Source organism: Haemaphysalis longicornis, unplaced genomic scaffold (assembly GCF_048455015.1).
Source record: "Haemaphysalis longicornis isolate Haplotype H1 unplaced genomic scaffold, Haemaphysalis longicornis Haplotype H1 scaffold_3, whole genome shotgun sequence".
Lineage (NCBI taxonomy): Eukaryota > Metazoa > Arthropoda > Arachnida > Ixodida > Ixodidae > Haemaphysalis > Haemaphysalis longicornis.
The window spans coordinates 73,226,186-73,246,915 of NW_027526335.1; the positions used below are offsets into that span (position 1 = coordinate 73,226,186).

General features: G+C 46.8%; 1 pseudogene across 1 annotated transcript in view; it reads right to left on the minus strand.

Annotated features, from left to right (window-relative positions):
• LOC144175270 (fatty acyl-CoA reductase 1-like) overlaps window positions 1-17,383 on the minus strand; it is a 42,031-nt pseudogene extending 24,648 nt beyond the window's left edge. Inside the window, exons 1-4 of the transcript XR_013323630.1 lie at window positions 17,243-17,383; window positions 9,328-9,444; window positions 3,589-3,764; window positions 2,845-2,917 (exon numbers count right to left, since the gene is read on the minus strand). The product of XR_013323630.1 is annotated as a fatty acyl-CoA reductase 1-like (transcript). The remainder of the gene's footprint in view (window positions 1-2,844; window positions 2,918-3,588; window positions 3,765-9,327; window positions 9,445-17,242) is intronic.
• Window positions 17,384-20,730: the final 3,347 nt, after the last annotated feature.

Here is a 20,730-nt window from a genome sequence, read left to right on the forward strand (position 1 = left end):
GCGCTGCATGCGTAGTGCTTACGTGCAGCTGCGTGAAACTGCCTTGGGCAAAGTTGCATTTTAGGGGTAATACGCCCCTTAAAATTCGGTACTTTGCTTCATCCATTCACAAGATTGCGAATCTCTCTAGTCAGTGAACAGGAGTACAAAAGTAGACCTAGTAACTAAGCTTTGGTTCCACGTTACGAAAAAAAAAAGAATGTAGAGCGGCAGAAATTTGATAAAAAAACATTTGTACTTATTGGTCAGAAAAATATCGTTTCTTATTATTGCCATTTTAACGGCAGGCAAACAAGCTTTAGCAATTGGAAGGGGGGACCCATTTGCAGTGCCATCTGGGTTGATTGTGTTGCATGCTTGAACCTTGCACGGCCACTCGATACCCCCTTTTCGGTGAACCTCAGTTGTAATCGTTCGATTCCCGGCCGCGGCGGCCGCTTTTCTGATGGAGGCGAAGAGCAAGACCGCCCGTGTGTTCGAGATTTGGGCGCTCGTTAAAGATCCCCAGGGGGTCAAAATTAATCCGGAGCCCTCCACTACGGCGCGCCTCATCGCCTGTGAAGCGTAGGCGCGTTAATCCCCACAAACAACTTTAATTGTATCGACTGAAAATGAGAGGAGAAAACGTGCTTTCGCAGGTGTCCTTGATGCCGAGGAAGTGTGAGAGCATCATCTGCGCACGTGGTAATACTTCCACACATTCGCTACAAATAGTTGCGGTTGAGGCGCAGTACGTTCAACCTGTAGCGTACGCTTCGAATAACATGCGAACACGCCTCCTGGCCACCTGCTCTGTCCAGTCTCCTTCAAAGCTAGCGAACGTGTGCATGCTATGCGGTATAAACTTACCAGCGCAAGACTGGTGACCCAGAAATAGCTTAGAGCAGGTCCTTACAAGCATAGACGTTTTTTTTTTTTTTTTTTAATTCGAAGCTTTCTTAGTTGGACCAATGGCGTCCTGTCATAAAACCAGTGCATTTCATCTTAGACCGGTTGGTCGGCCGGACAGTTGTGACAAGATCTCTAGATTCACGGAGAGTGCGTGAAATGCTCATGATGACGGCTGTGCCCTTCTGGGTGCTGTGAAAACTATTACAAGTGTGACAAAACGAATAGCATCTAGTCCGACAAAGAGTACATTGTGGAGAGTGGCATGACAATCTACAAGCTCACAAAATCAATGAGTTATTCAAACACCAAGGTATCCTGGACTGAGGACAACTCCCACCGGGAGAGCGCCCGAAGGTACCGTTAGCAGTTGCATGAAGTTTACCAAAGCGAAAGCTTTCTTAGTGTTACCGACGGCATTCCGTGAAAAAACTAATGCTTTTTTCCCACAGACCGGTTGGTTGACCGGAAAGCTCTGATAATATCTCTGGACAGACGGCGCGTTCTTGAAACCGGGATTCCATTTTATTAAAGCAATTACTTGAAAATCGTGCAAAAGGAACGGTTCTAAATAAGGCTATACACTCATAGATCATGAATAAGTACAGTAGAATACCTTTTTCTCATAAACCCGGTATCGGTATACTTTTAGACCGCCCGTAGATGCGTTTACTTAGTGCACGAAAAATCCTCGCAGGGGATCTTTCTTTGTTTGTGATTTGGGTCTTTGAATGTTTGGCGGTCCATTGGACAATCTTCCAGCGAAGGTTGGACGCACTATTGACGCACTTTTCATGTTAGAAAGCTTTCGCGCTTCTCTCAACTTTCTTCAAGAAGGGGTGGTAGATTTTCTGACAGAAAGCTCCGTCGACGTGCACGCGCTGATGAGGTGGTAAGCACTTGACGCCACGACCACGTGTTACTGAAAAGGAATATAGTCGCGCACCAGCGTACATTGCGAGCGAGGAATGGACAAGCTGGTGCAACTAAGCAATTCGTGCAGCGGGGCTCGAGAGTGTCGATGTCCAACCAACTTACGCTATCAACTGCAGCCCGTCACGTGATCGACAGAAATACGTGCAAAACAGATCGGGTTACCCCTGACTCTTTACTTTCTTCTGGCTTGTAGTTCCCTAGGTATTTTATTCCATATTTTACCGGTAGTGCAATTTTACCGGTAGTGCAACACTCTGTACCTATTACGATGGCACGTTGCTACACGCCATTTACGCCTCCCAGCACAGCTACGCTTGCAATCGATGCCCTTCCCTATGCACTCACTCTCAGCAAAAGGCATGGGAGAACCCCCCTCCCCTCCCCCCTTACCTTACTCGCGGTCTCATCGCCCACTGTGAGTAGTGAGAAAACGAGGTTGACAACTCACGCCTTGAAGACCAGGACCTCCTGGTCGACAAAACCAAGTGGGGAACCCGTCCCAATGTTTCCTGGACTGAGGAGGCATCCTACAAGAGTGAAGACTTTACTCTGCTATGCGTTTACCCTGAATAGCATTTATTTGTCCTCTCCCGCACATGCTTATCTGCCTGCCCAAATTTAAATTCGAAACTATGGAAGCTTTAACTATCCACTTAAAACTTCAGTAAAGTTTGAACTTACTTCTACTTTGTACGGGCAGTAGGTATTTCGTTGCATGCCGGTGCTGACGGTAAAATCTGTAAAAATGCACTTTGCCCTGGCTGCTTTCTTTTAGATAAGTTTTCCTCGCTTGTGTAGTTCGTACACTAAGTAGTAGCATCATTCCCACATTCGCCCCTCGCACAGCTAAGAACTTCCCATTGTATGGTAAAGTGTTCTGTTATTTGTATATAGTCATGTAAATATACATCATTTTCATGGAGTTGAAAGGAACAGGAGGTTGTACATCGCAATCGGTGAAAATGCCTTCACACAAAGCGTCCATGCTGGAATGCGACATAATCGAAACGCAGAACTTACACGAAGGTTTGGCATTTTTTTGCACAGATCGACAACACGCCGTGTACCCAGAACATTGATCTTAACTGCCTGTCTGAAAGAAAAAAGAAGCAGCAAGTCGCAAGATGAAATTATTACCAACGAAGCACGGTGTACATTTCCCACGAAATGTACGTTTAACAAGAAAACGAAACTGTGCCAATAGCATCGCCGCATATCTTGAAAAAATTTAATCAGCAGCTAGCAAACTTGTTTCCCAAATACCTTAGCTCGACTACATTTTTTTGTGGAGGGCGGAATTTCTTTTAGTCACGCGAAAGTAAAAGGCTATATACAACTTCCTATACAAACTGCCCACACACACATTACGGCACTCGCAAAACGAATACTAAGCTACCAATCCCAATCATTGGCTGCCAATCGCACTGGTAGGTACCAGCGTTATAAATTGAAATACGAACAACGATTCGCGCGGTTTTTAGTATATGATCCGTTTTCTAAGCGAGCGGCAGCTCCTGCGCAGTAAGAATAAGTTACCAGAGGGCTTCCCCAACCTTATGCCTGCTGTGCGTACACGGCCCGTCGCCAGGGAGCGCAGCATGTACTGAAAACCTCGTACGCCGTTGTTCGTATTTCAATTTATCGCGATAGTACACAGTGTTTATGCTTCGCAAGCTTATGAGTTCCCTCTACGGTTGCGAATCTGCAAGGCGCTTAAAAAATCGTCTGGAATGCAGAGCGCATCTGTTCTTGTGGCAGACTTACTTGACAGGCTCATCGAACCTGACGGTGGCAGCTACGTGGAAGACGACCGACACTTCTGGGACTAAGATCTCCAGGTCGGCCGCACTGAATCCCAGGTTTGGCTCAGTGAGGTCCCCTGCCACTGCCTTCACTTTGCGCAAGGCACCCGGTTGCTCCTTCTTCAGGCGCTCAAACACCTTGGCGGGGAGGGGGAGTCGTAAAAAATGCTTTTTGTGGGTATCACAACACGTTTGCTTCTTCGTAAGCATATTTAAAGAAAGTACACGTTCAGTGGGCTAATTTGTAAAGAAGGAGTTTGTCATGACTTGCGCCTCGGCATAAATGAAGTCACCTCAAAGTATAAACTAAAAGAGTTTGTTTAGTTGAGCCGTGAACACTACGCTATTTTATGTCAAAAAATAACTTCTCGTTTAAACAAACTAGTTCAGACATCCTGTTTAAGAGGCACTTCATTTCCTCATCATCAACAGCCTATTCAGGTCCACTGGAAGACGAAGGCCTCTCCCAGAGACGTTCAATCGCTCCTGTCCTGCGCTGCTCTAGTCCATTCATTACCCCCAAAATTTTAGTGGCCTTGGTTGGTTGGTTGGTTGGTTGGTTCCTTATGTTATGGCGCGTACCCACGCGGGGGATTGGCCAAGAAGCTGCCAGAAATAATTAGGCTGTGACCCGGTTTATTTTAGAGAAAAAAAAAAAGAAGTACGAGAAAAAACATTGAGAGTAGAAAAAAAAAATCGTTGGATTGAACAGGATTGTCAGGAAAAAAAAAACTTGCGAATGAAGGCATAGCTATCTAGCAGGGCATCCGGCCTGTCGCCGCAACAAAGGAATGAAAGGCGATCACGACATCTCTGTGGCAATATCCTATGACGGAAGCACCCAGGGAAAGAATAACGGTTAAAGATAAAGGGAGATTCAGCCGATTAAACGTGTATTCAAGGTGCGTGCGTCGCATCGAGGAAAAGCTGCGGCAATTTAAAAGAAAGTGTTCTATTGTTTCAGGGGCATTGCGGAAAGGGCATTGAGGAGATAACGCCTGACCAGCTTTGTGTAGATAAAAATTTAAAGGGGGGATTCTGCAACGAAATTTTGTGATTGCGACCTCACATTTACGAGATTCGCAGAATTTAGGCTTCCATAAGTGAGAGAGGTGAATATAGTCGGAGCATGAACGAAGGGCATCTTGCCGATTACTTTGTAAAACTTGAAGGCGCCTGAACCTCGCCCCCAAAAGAAAACTGTCAATTGGGCAATTCACTACGGCAGGACCCCCAAGAGCCAAATTGGCTAATTGGTCTGCCATTTCATTGAAGATTATCCCTTCGTGACCAGGGACCCACACTAACCGGATCTCGCGAAGCTGGTAAGGAATGAATGAACGGAATGACCTGAGAATAGAAGAATCTTTATCATTTGTTAGAGCAGTGCACACGGAGAGAGAATCCGAAAGGATAACCACCCCCGCAAATCTGTGCTGTAGTTTATTAAGGGCTAAGATTATCGCCAATAATTCTGCCTGAAAGATCGGGGTATAGTCTGGCAGCCTGATTGAGAAGGACCAATCTAAAGACTGAGAATATATTCCTACCCCAGCCTTCTCATCACTTTGCGAGGCATCTGTGGCAATGACGACATCAGTATGAAGAGTGGCCAAGTGATCGTCAAGTAAATGATTGAGTAATCGGGCCGGCAATAATTTCGCATGCGAAGGAAAAATGTTGTCCAAGCTTATGTCGACAGGCGACAAATGATCAGAATAGGGCTGGAGTAGAAAAAGATCTGCACGAAGAGGCTGCAGCCATTCCTGAACGCAATCCAATTGAGGACGCTGAAATCGGGGCCACGTAAATCCTCGAAAAATCAGGCCTCAAGAGGAAGATGGGTTGAGCTTCGTATAATGGAGATTCAAACAGTTTTAGAAAAGTTACAACAGTTAACAATTTAAATCGATCCAGAAGTGAAGGCAACCGTGCCTCAAGGTACAATACAGAGTTAGCTACATACTTTGGCAACCCTAAACATAAACGCAACGCCAATCTCTCAATAAGAAATAGGGGATGGAGTTTGTACGTCGCGCAGCCAGAAAATAACACGCAACCAAATTCCAATACTGGGCGAACATAGCAACGATAAATCATTAGCAGGGCGTCTCTACGCATACCGAATTTATGATTGCATAGCCTACGCAGCACTCCCGCAGCTTTTTCACCTTTGGCAGCAATGTGCGAAATATGAGGACGCCATGTGAGGTGGTCGTCATAAATTATACCCAAATATTTAATTTCCGTGACCTGAGGGATGGATTGCAACCGGTATGTTAGACGTAATGATATAGGGTTATTGCTGGGAAATACTATAACGGCACATTTACTGACATTTAGCGAGAGGTGTAACGTGCTAAGCCAATTATCCAGGACAACCACATAGTCCTGCAGTCGCTGATATAACGCTTGGATGTCCCTATCAGCCGAGAAAAAAGCAATATCATCGGCATACACATAGGTAGATATGCCGTTCTGCATTGGGATAGAACTAAGGAGTAAGTTAAAAATAACTGGAGAAAGAACTGATCCCTGAGGAACTCCACGAAATTGGTGATACTGGGATGTCGATAAGCCGCCCTTGGAACAAAAGAATTTCCTTCCCTTTAAAAACTCACCAATCCAGGAGCGGATGTACCCTGGAATCTCGCTAGATGCAAGGCGTGACATCAACGTGCTGTACTCTACGCTGTCGTAAGCCTTTGCTATATCTAGGGTTACCAGCGCACTTACATGTTTTAGACGGCGAGCTAATTTAATGCGGCTCTCGATGTCGACGTGGGCCTTCCAAATAGAATTTCCAGGTCTGAAGCCAATCTGGGCGGGGCTTAGAATACGATTACTGTTCAGAAACCGCATAAGCCGGCCATGCAATACCCTTTCAACCAACTTTACCACGTTGCTAGTCAACGAAATCGGCCTAATATTGTCTTTGACGAAACCCAAACTTTCGTTTTTCAACAATGGTGCTACCTTAGCGATTTTCCATTCAGAAGGTATCCAGCTGTTTTTTAACGACATGTTGACAATGTTTAGTAAATCATCAGGAGACACCTCAAGCAGAAATTTCAACGTTGCCACCGTAATGCCGTCTGATCCTGGAGCACACTCAGACAGCTGCAGAACAATATCAGCTAATTCCGCCCTTGTCACTGGAGTGAAACCCTCATTCGAAACCTGGCACACAAAAGGAGAGGCCAACCCAGAAGAAAAACGAGATTCCAGTTCCTGCGCAATACGTTCCAAAGTTTCCATAGACTCACTCGTCGACTGAACAATTGACTTGCCGTTATCCTGAACTTGTACAACCTTTCTTGAACGGAGGAATCTATGCAACATGCGTCTATTTTTGGACTTTGATAGAGAGGCGAACTTTTGGGTGTTATAATTTTCTTTTGCTTTAGAAACAACCCGCTTGAATATTGCAGCCGCAAACTTGTAACTGGTCCAATTGGATGGGCATTGGTTTTTAAGAACGTTCTTCCAAGCCGCTTCTCTCTGACTATACGCACGAGCACATTCCTCATTCCACCATGGACTGGAGCCGCCATCTTTTTGAGAACAAACAATAAAGCGGGATTTTTTAACAGATTCAGAAAGGATTGATAACACTTGAGCTGCCCGGAGTTCCTCGTCTCTCGATGGAATAGGGCTAAGTGCTGTCTTTAGTTCTTTTTGAACGCGATGAAAATTTATATGCCGAACTATATGTGCTCGCGGTGACGTAGGAAGGCATAAAAACTCATATACAATTGGGATGTGGTCACTACTTGTAGCCTGGTCCCAAGTAGACCATGAAGATATATTTCCCGGGGTGGAGAAGGTCAAATCAAGAACAGAACTGGTCTGCCATCGAAAAAATGTCGCAGTTCCAGAGTTAAAACAATACAAATTGTTGTCTCGCATCCAGTCGCAAAGACGCCTGCCACGGGAATCTGTGCGAAAACCCCACGATACGTGGTGCGAATTGAAATCCCCACAAAGAACAACTCGTTTTTCACACGCCGACACGGCAGCATCGAGTGAAGAGGTGGAAGTTACTCCACTCGGAAAGTACGCATTCACTGGCCTCCATCGATTGAGTGCCCTTCTTCTTCTTCTTCTTCTTCTTCTTCTTCTTCTTCTTCTTCTTCTTCTAGTCCCGTTTCTCGGTATCCACTCTGTGACCCTGATGGTCCAGCAGTGGTCATTTCGTTTAACTACATGGCCAGCCCGAGCCCATTTCCTTTTTTTTTTCTTTTTTTCAGCTATGATATCATATACTCGACTTTTCTCCCTGATCCACGAAGCTCGCTTCCTGTCCATAGGTGACACTCCTATTATTCTTCGTTCCATGGCCTTTTCGGTCGACCTAAGTTCTCTGTCTAGTTGTGTAGTAAGTCGCCAATTTTCCGCTCCTGATGTCATAGCCGGCAGGGCGTATTGGTTGTATACTCTTCTGTTGAGTAATAAAGGCAGCTTACTTTTCATTATTTGGGATTGTTGTTTGCCGAGAGCACCCCAGCCCATACCTATTGTGCGCCGGATTATATCCAGGATACTATACTGCCTACTACTTTGTGCACGGGCTGGCATGTTATTGAAGTAGAGGGCATTCTCACCTATGTATACAGAAATTAAAAGAGTCGCAGAGGTGGGCAGAAAATGCTTGTCATCAAAGAAATTAGTAGGTAGTTGTGGAAGAGAATGACTCTTCCGAATTTCTACTCCGCAGCTCAAAGAGCAACAAAACAACGACGTTGGATGTACACTTTTACAGCTGCACAGTCCCCTAACTTAAGCTAACAACGTTAGTTTATGGCAAGTTATCACACGAAAGTTATTCACAATTGTATGTTGTGGTACCGACACCGAATAAATGCGAACAATATGACGCCAGACCATCTTCGTCAAAACCCGGGTTGCTTACACAGGGTCACTATTCATCTGCACCTAAAACTGTTTGCCTGGTTCTATTTACGGTGTTAACATCAAATGCTATTAGTCTTCTACTCGTGACCCAATCCATGCTTGTCCGGTCGTGGTTCCTTGGTCCTCGCCAATCGAGTAGCCGAGAAGTTAGTACACCTGCCACTTCAAAGTTGACCAGTGTTTACGCCTGGGTGCACGGAGGAAGAGTAAGCGGGAATGGGGAAGGGGGAACAAGTAAAGCTATACCAGTGTGCTCCCTCCTCCGGAATAACCTTGTAAAGACATTGCCTGCTAGAACATCTGAACACTGCAAATGACGTAATGCTCGGCAGGGAAAGATGGACAGAGTGCTGGTTAGGGAAGTCCGATGGGGCTTTGCGCCCATCCGGTGTAGTGCTAAGTTAAAGCTGCTTGTTCCGCTTGCACTGTGAAATCCTTGATTTCATCCTACATAGGAGTCTCATTTATGCGCTAACCGATATTGGTTAAATCGAAACAATCATTAGATGTAGCACAAGTTCTCCAGCTGCTATTTTTTTTAACTGTACTCCTCGGAAAATAACACTGTCATTGGGTAAACCTTCAAAAAGGGTTTTACGGAATCCTGTGCAGCAACAGCAGGAATAAGCTCCCATCGGCCCATCGGCCACATGATCAACTTCACCGCCAGCATTTCTAGTATTTCTAGCATGCTAACGAATCATAAATTGCCCCGGCTTAGCGAGAAAAAGTCATCACTAAAATCCTGATATCATTGCATGTTAACCCAAAACTTCGCGAAGCTTACCTTAGACTTGAGCATTGATTCAAGCCTGACTTCAGGTTCCTCTCCTCGCTTACTTCGCACAAGAAGGTAGACCCGCTTGACCCCAGGACAAGATCGCAGCAGTTTTTCCAGTAGTACCTGAAACGTGGAGGCTTTTAATGAGTTAGACATCTAACACTACTGCAAATCTCAATGCAGAGATTTAAACAGGGCGAGTTTACCATTCTAAAATGAAACAAAGCAATACAGATACAAAAATAATATTTATGTGAAACTACCAGTTTAAATACGGTGCGTACAACACACTAAGAAAATGCAAACGCTTATGTGAACAATATTAAGTGAACAAATATTCCACTAGGCACGGATTCACCAGCGGAATGCGGTCCGTTAACCCGTTGTCTCCATTGGGCAGTTCTGCCTCAGCCAGCTGTGTCCGGCCAGAAATGGCGACACTGGATGGCTGAGAATCATCGGAACGGCGCTCATCTCGAACAAGAGCGACCTACAAGTGCCGGGACTGCTGACTGGAATCCTTCCACGCAAGACGACATCGGAGGGCCTCGGTGCGCGGGAAAAACTGGGAGCGCCTCCCTTGAGACCGCCTATAAAGGCCAGCTTCACCGCTGGGCACGGCTTAACCAGCGGACCGTGGATCGTTAACCCGTTTGTCTTCATTGTGCAGGTGAGCAGAAACTACGGTAAATGCTTTCGCTCAAGTGAGCGCTTCTTGTTGGCGCTGCCGTGCCCACGGCTCTTTAGCATAGCGTTAGACAGCACGAAGTTTCTTTAAAAAACCGTTATTAATGGGCGGAGACACTGAAACCAACCCGGACCCCACCCTTGAAGTTTTTAACCAACTGAAGGGCATTGCAAGCGACATTAACGAAACATTAAAGCCGTTCCACTCAACGTGAAAGCTGTGGGAAGTGCAGGGCAGTGATTCGTCATAATGGGCGGAAGCGCCGTCATCCTCTCACTGCTACCTTCCAATGCAATTCAAATTTCCCGCCTCCGCTGTGCTCGCGTGCCCCCCGCCTAAAACAGCGCCAGCGGGAGTTCTGTTCTTTTTGTGCTTGCTTTTCCTCCCGCGCGTGCCGTCGTTGCACTGCCACTTTTTTTCATTTACTATCGTAAAAACCATCCCAACGAGCGTTCCTAACTAAATGAATGCGGGCGCTGCGGGTTAGTTACGTATACTTTGCCCCAAATGTACCTGGAGTTATCTTTGCGCTAAACAACGGGAGATGCATGACAAGCTCAAGCGGTTCCCGAGTTTCGAACGGTTATGTTAATTTATTCCGCTTGGTTTTCGAAGCATCTGCGGGACGCCCTACGACGGGTATACGCCGGGCTCTACTTGAGTCCGTTATCTCGCTGCGCCGCTTGATTACGGCAGTCGTTTGGCATCGAGAGTTTCAATGAGCGACAATGCGAGCCCCTAAAGTACTGTGTACTTTAAAGAAGAACGGATAGTGGATATCGATAACAAACTTGACACTCTGCCAGTGCTTGAAGTAGAGCTGGGGCATTGCAAAACGCAATATAATTTTATGACTAGTGTAAAACAATCATTAAAAAAAACAAGATAGATGACATCGAGAATAGGAGCAGAAGATCCAATCGAATCGTATATGGGTTGCCAGAAACACAATCTGAGGCAAGTGAAACCCTCGAACAAGTAGTAAACAAGGACGCCATACAAGATAAACCTAAGCTGCAACCGACTGCGATAGAGCTCATCCACCGGCTTGGTAAACCTGCTGACCACAAAACCAACCAGTTATCTTCAAGCTTGTCGATTCGTGACCGAAGGGATCAATAATAAAGCATGGGAAGCATCTTAAGGGCACTAATTACGCTATTGGCGAAGATTTGTGTCGCAAAACTCGCGAAACCAGAAGAAAGCTTTGGGGCAGCGTAAAACCAAACAGAGACGACAAAAAATAAAAAGTAATGCTGGCTTTCGAGAAGCTGAATGTGTCGAAGAGTGCTCTACTCGTTTTCCCGGTTGCATGGCCAGTTTCAATTTATCTCGTTTACAAAACTCAAATCATTCCGCAGGGTGATTCGCTCGCTGAAGTATCTTGGTATTACGTGCCCTTCTGCTCTCGATTGGCATACACATATTAACGCATGAGTCACGAAAGTAGAGAGAGCATTTGGTCGCATGGAGAGGCTATGTGGGAAAAGAGCAGGAGTGCGCTGCGACATACTTTTGCGGTTGTACCGATCCTACGTCCGGCCAGTCATGGAGTTTGGCTGCGTCTTGTTTTGCAATTGCCCTATTTACAAACTTCGACCGGTGTATACCTGTTGGAGAAGCATATCCTTCGATTTTGCCTTGGACTCCCTCGGTTCCTCTCGAACTGGGATTTGTACTTAGAGGCACGCATTCAGAACTCAAGGTCCGATTTCTTTTGCTGACAGTTCAAACTTACCTCCGCATGTACGAAGCCCCCTCTGGAACTGCCAAGCCTATATTTATTTGTGATCCGCGTTTATTCTTTGCACATCCGGGGCCGAAACGTATTTCCCCCCTAGTGCAATTCGTTCAAAAATTCCTTGCTTGTATTTCTGCTAAGCTATATGAAGTAATCCAGTATCCGCTATTGAGCGAGAAGCTGAGTTTTTCTTTCGAAACCCCTTCCCTTCGGCTGCAAAAGTTTGCCCACGCTCTCTATTAACCGCTATTTTAAATGAGTATTTATCCAACTATCATGCGTCTTCTGTGATTTATACAGACGCATCTCAAAATGGCGAGAAACCGGGAATTAGTATTTTTTTCGCAAACTTTAGATTGGAGTTATTCGCTACGAATCCCGGACTACACCCACTTTTACGGCAGAATTTTTAGCAATAGCTCTCACTCTATGTAAAGTACAGCAATATGCATCAGAAATCATCATATTATCTGATTCGATGTCAGTTATATCGGTATTAACTTCTTCTTCCGAATCTCTATTGTACCGCATACGATTGTTTTTGTAGCGTGAGCTACACTGGCCTAGGTTGAGCAGTTTCGCGTGGCTCATGGAGAGCTTTGCTGCGCATGCGCGAGGAGCAGTGACGTCACGCGGCGCACAGTACGTTGCTCGCTGCCCAGTGTCTCTCACACACCCCACGCGCCCAGCGTGTTCGCCGACCTCCGTTCCGCACGTGGGGGCCAGGTCCAGTTGATGATCATGCGAGGGGTGGCCGGGTGTGGAACCGATGGCGCGTGCGTCGCAGCAACACCGGCGTGCGCCTGTGGAACCAGCTTAGCTCTGGGGCGATTGGTGACGCTGCACCGGAGCCCCTTGATAAATATACATGCGTCACATAATGCGTATACCGTCTGCGTGTGTCATTGAAGCTGCAGTAAGCATGATAATCGAGCTATCCTAGACAACCAGGAAAGCTAAGAATAACCAGCTGAACCTTATCTCAGGCTACGTATATCCTGGCATAGCCGAGCTAAGCCACTGCTATTTTTTTTTTTGTTTCAAGGCACGTGAAGGAGAGCTAGGTTAGGCTTGGGTCCCTGGTCATACGGACATCAGGGGCAACGAGTTAGCGGACCATTAGCTAACCTCGCAATCACAGCGCCCGTTCAATTCTGCATACCTAATCTGTCTCTTTTTGCATCTTCAAGATTAATACGATATTGGTATTTTTACGCTATTCATTCAGATGCACTCCTATCATTTGAAACGCATAAACATTAAAGTTCGGGTGGAATGTTCACTTTTGTGGTTCGCGGCAATGCGAAGCGACCTTAACCGAGGTAGCGCCATCCTCGCTACTGGAGACCACCACGGCCGCAATGTTCTACCCCATTCACGCCCTCTTTCACCATAGCCCAGAGCCATCATAGTGAATTGAAGTTAAAATCAACAGCATGCCAATCAAGCTGCCTTTAAAGCAACACAGCTAACGGTGATTTCCGGACAACGCATCATAAACAGCAGCGCTGGGATATACCGTTCCTTTTTCATTTCACTGGTGGATTGAAATCGCTCAAAAAATAAGTAATTGACTCTAGCTCTATAATGTCAAGTAAGCACCAAATTGTGCGCGTATAGGATGCATACGTAGGATGGATGCTTTAGTGTCCCCAGCCCACGCTGTAGTTCAAAATTCAAATTTTGGGGGGTTTCCACGTGGCTTTAAGGAGCGCCGAAGACGTGAATTGCGGATTAACTCAGACCTCCGGGAGATATTTAGACTGCCCCGAGATCTCGACACAAGGGCGCTTTTGTTGCGGTTCGGACGGCGTCCTTATGTTCAGTAGCACAACGCCTCAGCACCACTCCGGTGGGATCACACTATTGTGTTTGCTTCCGGACGCGTGGCTATAGCGACGTATTCGACGACCGAATGTCTTATATATATATATATATATATATATATATATATATATATATATATATATATATATATATATAGCCCATCAGAATAGGAAATGAGGGGCTCGTTGAAAATAACACAGAAATAAGAGTTGGCAGTCAAGAAAATCTCGGAAAGCATTGAAACACATCAGGAATTTGGAAAGAAAGAAAGAAAGTGGAGAAAAAATGTCCGCCAGGTGGTATCCGATACCACGACCTCCAGAATACCGGTCTGGTGCGATAACCATTGCGCTGCCGGCGGGGCGATTTTCCCCTCCACTTTCTGGGGTATTTATGTTAGGTATGTTTGTTTCCTGTGCTTGGGGGTGGTAGCCAGCGCCATTCGGACTACTCGGGGTGAAGGGGACCTTCTTTTTAACCCCCAGGTCGTGACTCGAGTGTCTACGACATGTCCAGAGTGGTCGACCAGCTTTGAACCCTCTTAAGCTCCCTTTGGCACCAAGACTGCCAGAACAGAGGCCCTCGCTATGCATGTAGCGAATCAGAATAGGAAATGAGGGGCTCGTTGAAAATAACACAGAAATAAGGGTTGGCAGTCGAGAAAACCTCGGAAAGCAAAGGGGAGGATGTGGTATATCATTGAAACAGATTAAGAATTTGGAAAGAAAGAAAGAAAGTGAAGAAAAAATGCCCGCCAGGTGGGATCCGAACCCACGACCTCCAGAATACCGGTCTGGTGCGATAACCACTACGCTACCGGCGGGGCGATTTTCCCATTCACTTTCTGGGGTATTTATGTTAGGTATGTTTGTTTCCTGTGCTTGGGGGTGGTAGCCACTTTCTTTCTTTCTTTCCAAATTCTTAATCTGTTTCAATGATCTACCACATCCTCCCCTTTGCTTTCCGAGGTTTTCTCGACTGCCAACCCTTATTTCTGTGTTATTTTCAACGAGCCCCTCATTTCCTATTCTGATTCGCTACATGCATAGCGAGGGCCTCTGTTCTGGCAGTCTTGGTGCCAAAGGGAGCTTAAGAGGGTTCAAAGCTGGTCGACCACTCTGGACATGTCGTAGACACTCGAGTCACGACCTGGGGGTTAAAAAGAAGGTCCCCTTCACCCCGATTAGTCCGAATGGCGCTGGCTACCACCCCCAAGCACAGGAAACAAACATACCTAACATAAATACCCCAGAAAGTGAATGGGAAAATCGCCCCGCCGGTAGCGTAGTGGTTATCGCACCAGACCGGTATTCTGGAGGTCGTGGGTTCGGATCCCACCTGGCGGGCATTTTTTCTTCACTTTCTTTCTTTCTTTCCAAATTCTTAATCTGTTTCAATGATCTACCACATCCTCCCCTTTGCTTTCCGAGGTTTTCTCGACTGCCAACCCTTGTTTCTGTGTTATTTTCAACGAGCCCCTCATTTCCTATATATATATATATATATATACGCAGTAAAATAAAACTTCTCGAGGAGCCAGAAAAAATACTTGAGAAAATGGTAGACGCACGATTAAAAACAAAAACAGTGGTTTACTGACGTTTCGACTGCGGGACCAGTCTTCATCTTGAGTCTCAAGATGAAGACTACTCTAGATGAAGACTGGTCCCGCAGTCGAAACGTCAGTAAACCACTGTTTTTGTTTTTAATCGTGCGTCTACCATTTTCTCAAGTATATATATATATATATATATATATATATATATATATATATATATATATATATATATATATATATATATATATATATATATATATAAATTCTTTATCTGTTTCTATGACCTACTGCATTCCCCCCTTTGCTTTCCCAGGTTTTCCTGACTGCTGCCAACCCATATTCTCTCTCTCTTTCTCTCTCTCTCTCTCTCTCTCTCTATATATATATATATATATATATATATATATATATATATATATATATATATATGTGTGTGTGTGTGTGTGTGTGTGTGTGTGTGTGTGTGTGCGTGCGCGTGTGTGTGCATGCGCGCGTGCGCGTGCGCGTGTGTGTATGTTTGTGTGTGCGTGCGCGCGTGCGTGCGCGTGTGTGTATGTGTGTGTGCGCGCACGTCTGTGTGCGTGCGCGTGCGCCTGTGCGTGTGTGTGTGTGCGCGCACACGTGTGTGCGCGTGCGCGTGTGTGTGTGTGTGTGCGCGCGTGTGTGCATGCGCGCGTACGCGTGTGCGTGAGTGTGTGTATGTGTGTGTATCTGACCAACCGGCCATATACATACGTGCCTGCCATATATATATGGCCATATATATCTGGCAGGCACGCACGCACGCTACGGAAGCTTTTGTGTTAAATATTTCTACCACGGCGGCTAGTTCTACAACGTTTATTAAATGCCCGCTGCTCAGCCGCTGGACAGACTTGTACTTGAAAACGGCCCCAAAAAGTTACTGCATCTTCTGATGTGGAAAGTAAATGGCGGATTCTCTCACGGGAAATATTTTGAGCCATGAGGTAGTTATTCTGCAATTTTTCTTCTGTTGGACAAGGTCTGATGAGGTGGGGAAGCTGCCCTTCGCATTGATTTCAAGGCCGGAAGGGCCCTCTGCTGCGTGCCGTTTTCTGCGCACGCGTCTCGTGAAGAGGGAAATCGAGGAGGAAAACCGGCACGTGTAGGAAAGCGGCCCCATTTTCCGAAATGCTTTAGCTGCGCATTGAACGCGCGCCGCGAGGAATGTGCGCTTTATATTGCGGCGGCACAGAATACGTTGTCTCGATGCGCCAGCCAAGCGCAAACGTCTCCTATGAAAACAGATCGCCTAAAGGAGCTGGGGCACGTCTGCAAAGCAAACACAAACGTGGTAAACAAGGAACTCTAGAGGGACAACGAACTGTTTTTACAGAATATATACCAGCGGATTCATTCCTTACCCGCCGTGGTTGCTCAGCGGCTAAGGCTTTGCGCTGCGGAACCCAAGGACGCGGGTTCAATACCCGACCGCGGCGGCTGCTTTTCGGGCGAAAAGCGAAAACGCCCATGCGTAGAGATTTCGGCGCACGTTAACGACCCCCGCGCGGTCAGTATTAACCCGGAGAGCACCACTACGCCGCGCTCCATGGCCCAGTTGTAGCTTCGGCGCGTATAAAACCTCCTCAATATTAATGTATCTGATCACCATCTTTGCGCAGCTCCGAACCCCTCCGCCGATTCCTCCGCGGCGAGCCCGCCTTCACCTCCAACTCAGCAGGCTTTACGCGGATGGTCGACCGCGACCTTTCAAGGACAGAGGCTGAGAAGCGTCACTGTATGGCGAAAGCAACGTCGTGGGCGAAAGGTTGTTGTTTATTACCGACTGCTGTTATGTACTAACGAAAAAAAAAAACGCGACAGACGAGCCACGAACACAAAATTCGACCAATGCGTCTGTTTGCAAGACAGCGTAATTGAGGAGAAACATATTAATCGTTTGTTGCAGTTTCTAAATCAGGGTCAAAGGTCATCTTGATAAAGAAATCATGAAAAGGCACGTTAACCGCATACGGACGAATTACGCATTCGTTCTGGGACAGAACAGTACGTCCTTTTTATGCCGTTTTTTTTTTCAATATTAACCGTAAACGGTTCCTAGTAACGCGAATGGGCTGCCACATACCTTCCCGATGAACCCAGTTCCTCCGGTGATGAATACCACTCTGTCCTGGTAGAACTGCGCGATCTGGGAGCCGCCATTTGTTGCTTCTTCAACCAGGGCCGGTGATGGGCCTTGGTGTGGTTGCTGCTCCATTGTTCCCATTACGGGCTCTCGTAACACTGCGACATACAAAAAGCGTGACAACCACTTGCGACATCCAGCAGCTAAAGCGACCACTTCAAGGGTGCTGGATTTTTACCGGCTGGCATTCGGAGAGAGACGGAGAGAGGGAAAGAGGAAAACATTGATTGCCCAATCGGTGATGTATGTCTACGCCAGCTGAAACATTGATGCTGAGGCATCGCTGTCTAGAGAAAAAGAGTTTGCGCGTGATCCTTAAGCCTTCAGTTCCTCAAGCTTCATTTCAGCCCAACTGTGAAATGTACATTATACTTACTGCTGAGTAACTTATTATTTTATCTGGAGGATGGCACCTATAGCCCTACTTTTTTTTCGATGGCCAACGATGCCTCCCGGGCACCGAAATAAATAATTGATGTTGACATTTCTCCTGTTTCCCGTTCATTTTTTTTTTTTTTTTTCAGGACGACAAAAAGTACCTGCCAAGGTGCGAAGAGTAGGCCAGGGCTCTGTACTCAATTCGGCCTGTCCCCAACCATACCAAGATGACCCCGAAAACATCCTTTTCTTTTTGTTGTCTTCCCGTTTGGAAGCCACTGAAGGCCAGCCAGAACAAGCCTTCGGGAAGATAGATGGCAACGCAGGCGTGTAGAATGTGACCCCCGGTACCCCGCCGTTCATCGGATGTCGACGGGCGAGAGCGGACATGTAACGGAGGCGGCGTCGTGCTCGTTTTGTTTTTAGTTTCTTACTCTCGTTCTCAAAAGCAGGTCTTCCTGCTTGTTTGCGCTGTTTATTCGTATTTTACAGAGCTGCCCAGTGGCGTGCGCGAGCGTATGCGCGAAGGCGTTTCGCGTAATGGCAACGGACGCAATCATGTCAAAATTGCCGACGGTCGATGCCCGGTCAATCGTCATTGCTATAGAATGTCAGCGGTACCATACTGGGCTTTCAGCTGTGGTCTTTCAGTGTTGGGCGACTCAAGGAAACATTCCTCTTTCGGTTGGTTTGCACCCTGATGGTGTGCAGGACTGCACACACACTTGCTGTTCTGATTACCGCAGCTTTAATTGCGACCTTCACGAAATTCTTAACAGCAAGTTCGGACCGTGTTGTATTGTTGCTGTATGCTTTTCCGCTCGTGTCGGTGGTAGCGCGAAATTAGAACCGTCGTTAGCATATTCAATTGTAGCTGCTTCGTAGTTTGGTAGATGGCTCTCACAAAGAAAAAAACTACGAGTCTTTCCACTCTCTATAGCCGGTATTCAATTGCGTGGAATACATGCAGGCAACCAAATGTGCGCCGCCATATCTGTGACCAAGCGTCTGTAGTTGCTAGGCGACGTTGTGCGCACGGCCCGCAGATCAGGCACCCCTCTTCTCCTCCATGCAACCGTGTGAGTGCGCCGTCACTCGTTACGTCGGGCTCCGCTGGATGGCGGTACTTGTCCATGCTAAGCACGAGTGTGAAACACATGACTATGTTTCACGTTGCAAACTCTAGCTCACCGAACGCAAAGTATTGCCTCGAGTTCAATGTGAGTGCGATTAATAACATCTCTGTTGACGCCACCGTTTAGAATCGGATTGGAACGGAGCAGATGACGCACGTCGGTGTTTTCGTCGGCGTGCGGGCGCAGTGGCCCAAGCCTTGCCCTGTCCGCGGCGCATCGGCCATGTCTGTGGGCGTTTCCAGTGTTGCCAAGCGAAGAAATTGACCGCTAAACTTTTCAACGAATACCGCCTATATGTGGGTGACCGAATAAGCTGAGAAGACACAACATTTTGAAGAAACGTACAAACTCCAGGCGGAAGTAGTGCTGTGACTAGCCATCCCTCGACGTCATTCAATCCTAATATATGGTCTGCAATTGGACGCTTTGTACGTATCTGTTCGTTGTGGAGAATCGCGTCACAACACCTCTAAGCAAAGAGTACGTCCCGCATATTTGGAAATTTTAGACGTCCTCTACAGCCTGAAGTCCCGCCTATACGCGTCCTACATATTACGGCGACGAAAAGGAGGAAAGTTTATGATGATGAGAATAACTTTATTTTGCCCAAAACTTGCTGAAAGGAGGAAGGGGAAGCCTTCCTGAATTCCTCCCCCTCAGATGGCGGCCTGCAGCCCTTGTGCGCGAGCGGCATCTTCGGTCAGTTGGACGACCTTGACCTGTATTTCGGGGTCGGAGTTAAGCAAACAGGTCTCCCACTCCTCCGCACTGGTAATTCGTAAGCATGCTCGTATAGTTCGTGGCTGAGCATCAGAAGCCCTAATCATCTGAGAGAGAGCGGCTCGCTGGGTGCGCCACTTGCATTGGTCATTTTAAAGGTGGGGATAAATGTGGCTCAATATTGCAGGATTGGGGAATGCATTAGCCTGCAGCTGACGCCAGGCTACAGATTGACGTCTGTTGAGCGTGGGATGCGCTGCGGGATATTTCTGGAAATCCATGCGATAGTGTTGAGTGATGTCCCGGTGGGTTACCAGCCTGTCCCTAGCCCCCTGGTTCGAGCCAGAAGCGTCGTCAGGGCAATCCCGGGAGCTGAAACCTCGGGCCGCCTCGTGTGCTACCTCGTTGCCTGGGAGAGATGCATGGGCTGGTGTCCAGAATAATTGCACGTTGCGCATACGAGCGGCTTGGACGGAGCGTAAGATGCGTAGGGCGGCATTAGAGATCCTGCTAATTTTGTAATTAGGGAGAGCTGTTTTAGAGTCGCTCACTATGGTTTTAGCAGTTGTGGAGGCGACGAGAAGCGCAATAACGGCCTCTTCTCCTTCCTCAGCGTAATTAGTGTAAATAGAGGTGGATGCCAGACAATAGATGGCAATAGATGCCTCAATAGATGACAATAAATGACAATAATTCAATGACAATAATTCAATAGATGACAATAAATGGCAATAGATGCCTTTAGCATCTATTGCCATGATAGCCATGGCGCGCGCAGGATGGTAATCAGCGGCGTCAACATAGCATACACCAGGGTCATCTCTGAAACGCTGGTGCAGGGCAGACGCTCGGGCACGATGGCGATCTTGGTGGTGTACCGGGTGCATGTTTCTGGGTATGGGGGAGACATAGATGGCCTTTTGAAAGTGAGGAGGTAGTGAAGTCTTAGTTCCATATTGGCTGGCGTACGGAATATTTAGTTTCTGGAGTAGAAGGCGCCCTGTGTGACTGCTAGATAATCACTGGTATTGGGATGTGCGCTGCGTTTCTACAAGCTCCATATCAGTATTATGGATACCCATAGCCATAGAGAGGTCGGTGGATGCCGTGATGGGAATGCCCGCGGCCTGTTTATAGGCTTTGCATATTATGCAGTCAATTTTACATTGTTCAGCTTTTTTGAGGTAGAGACAT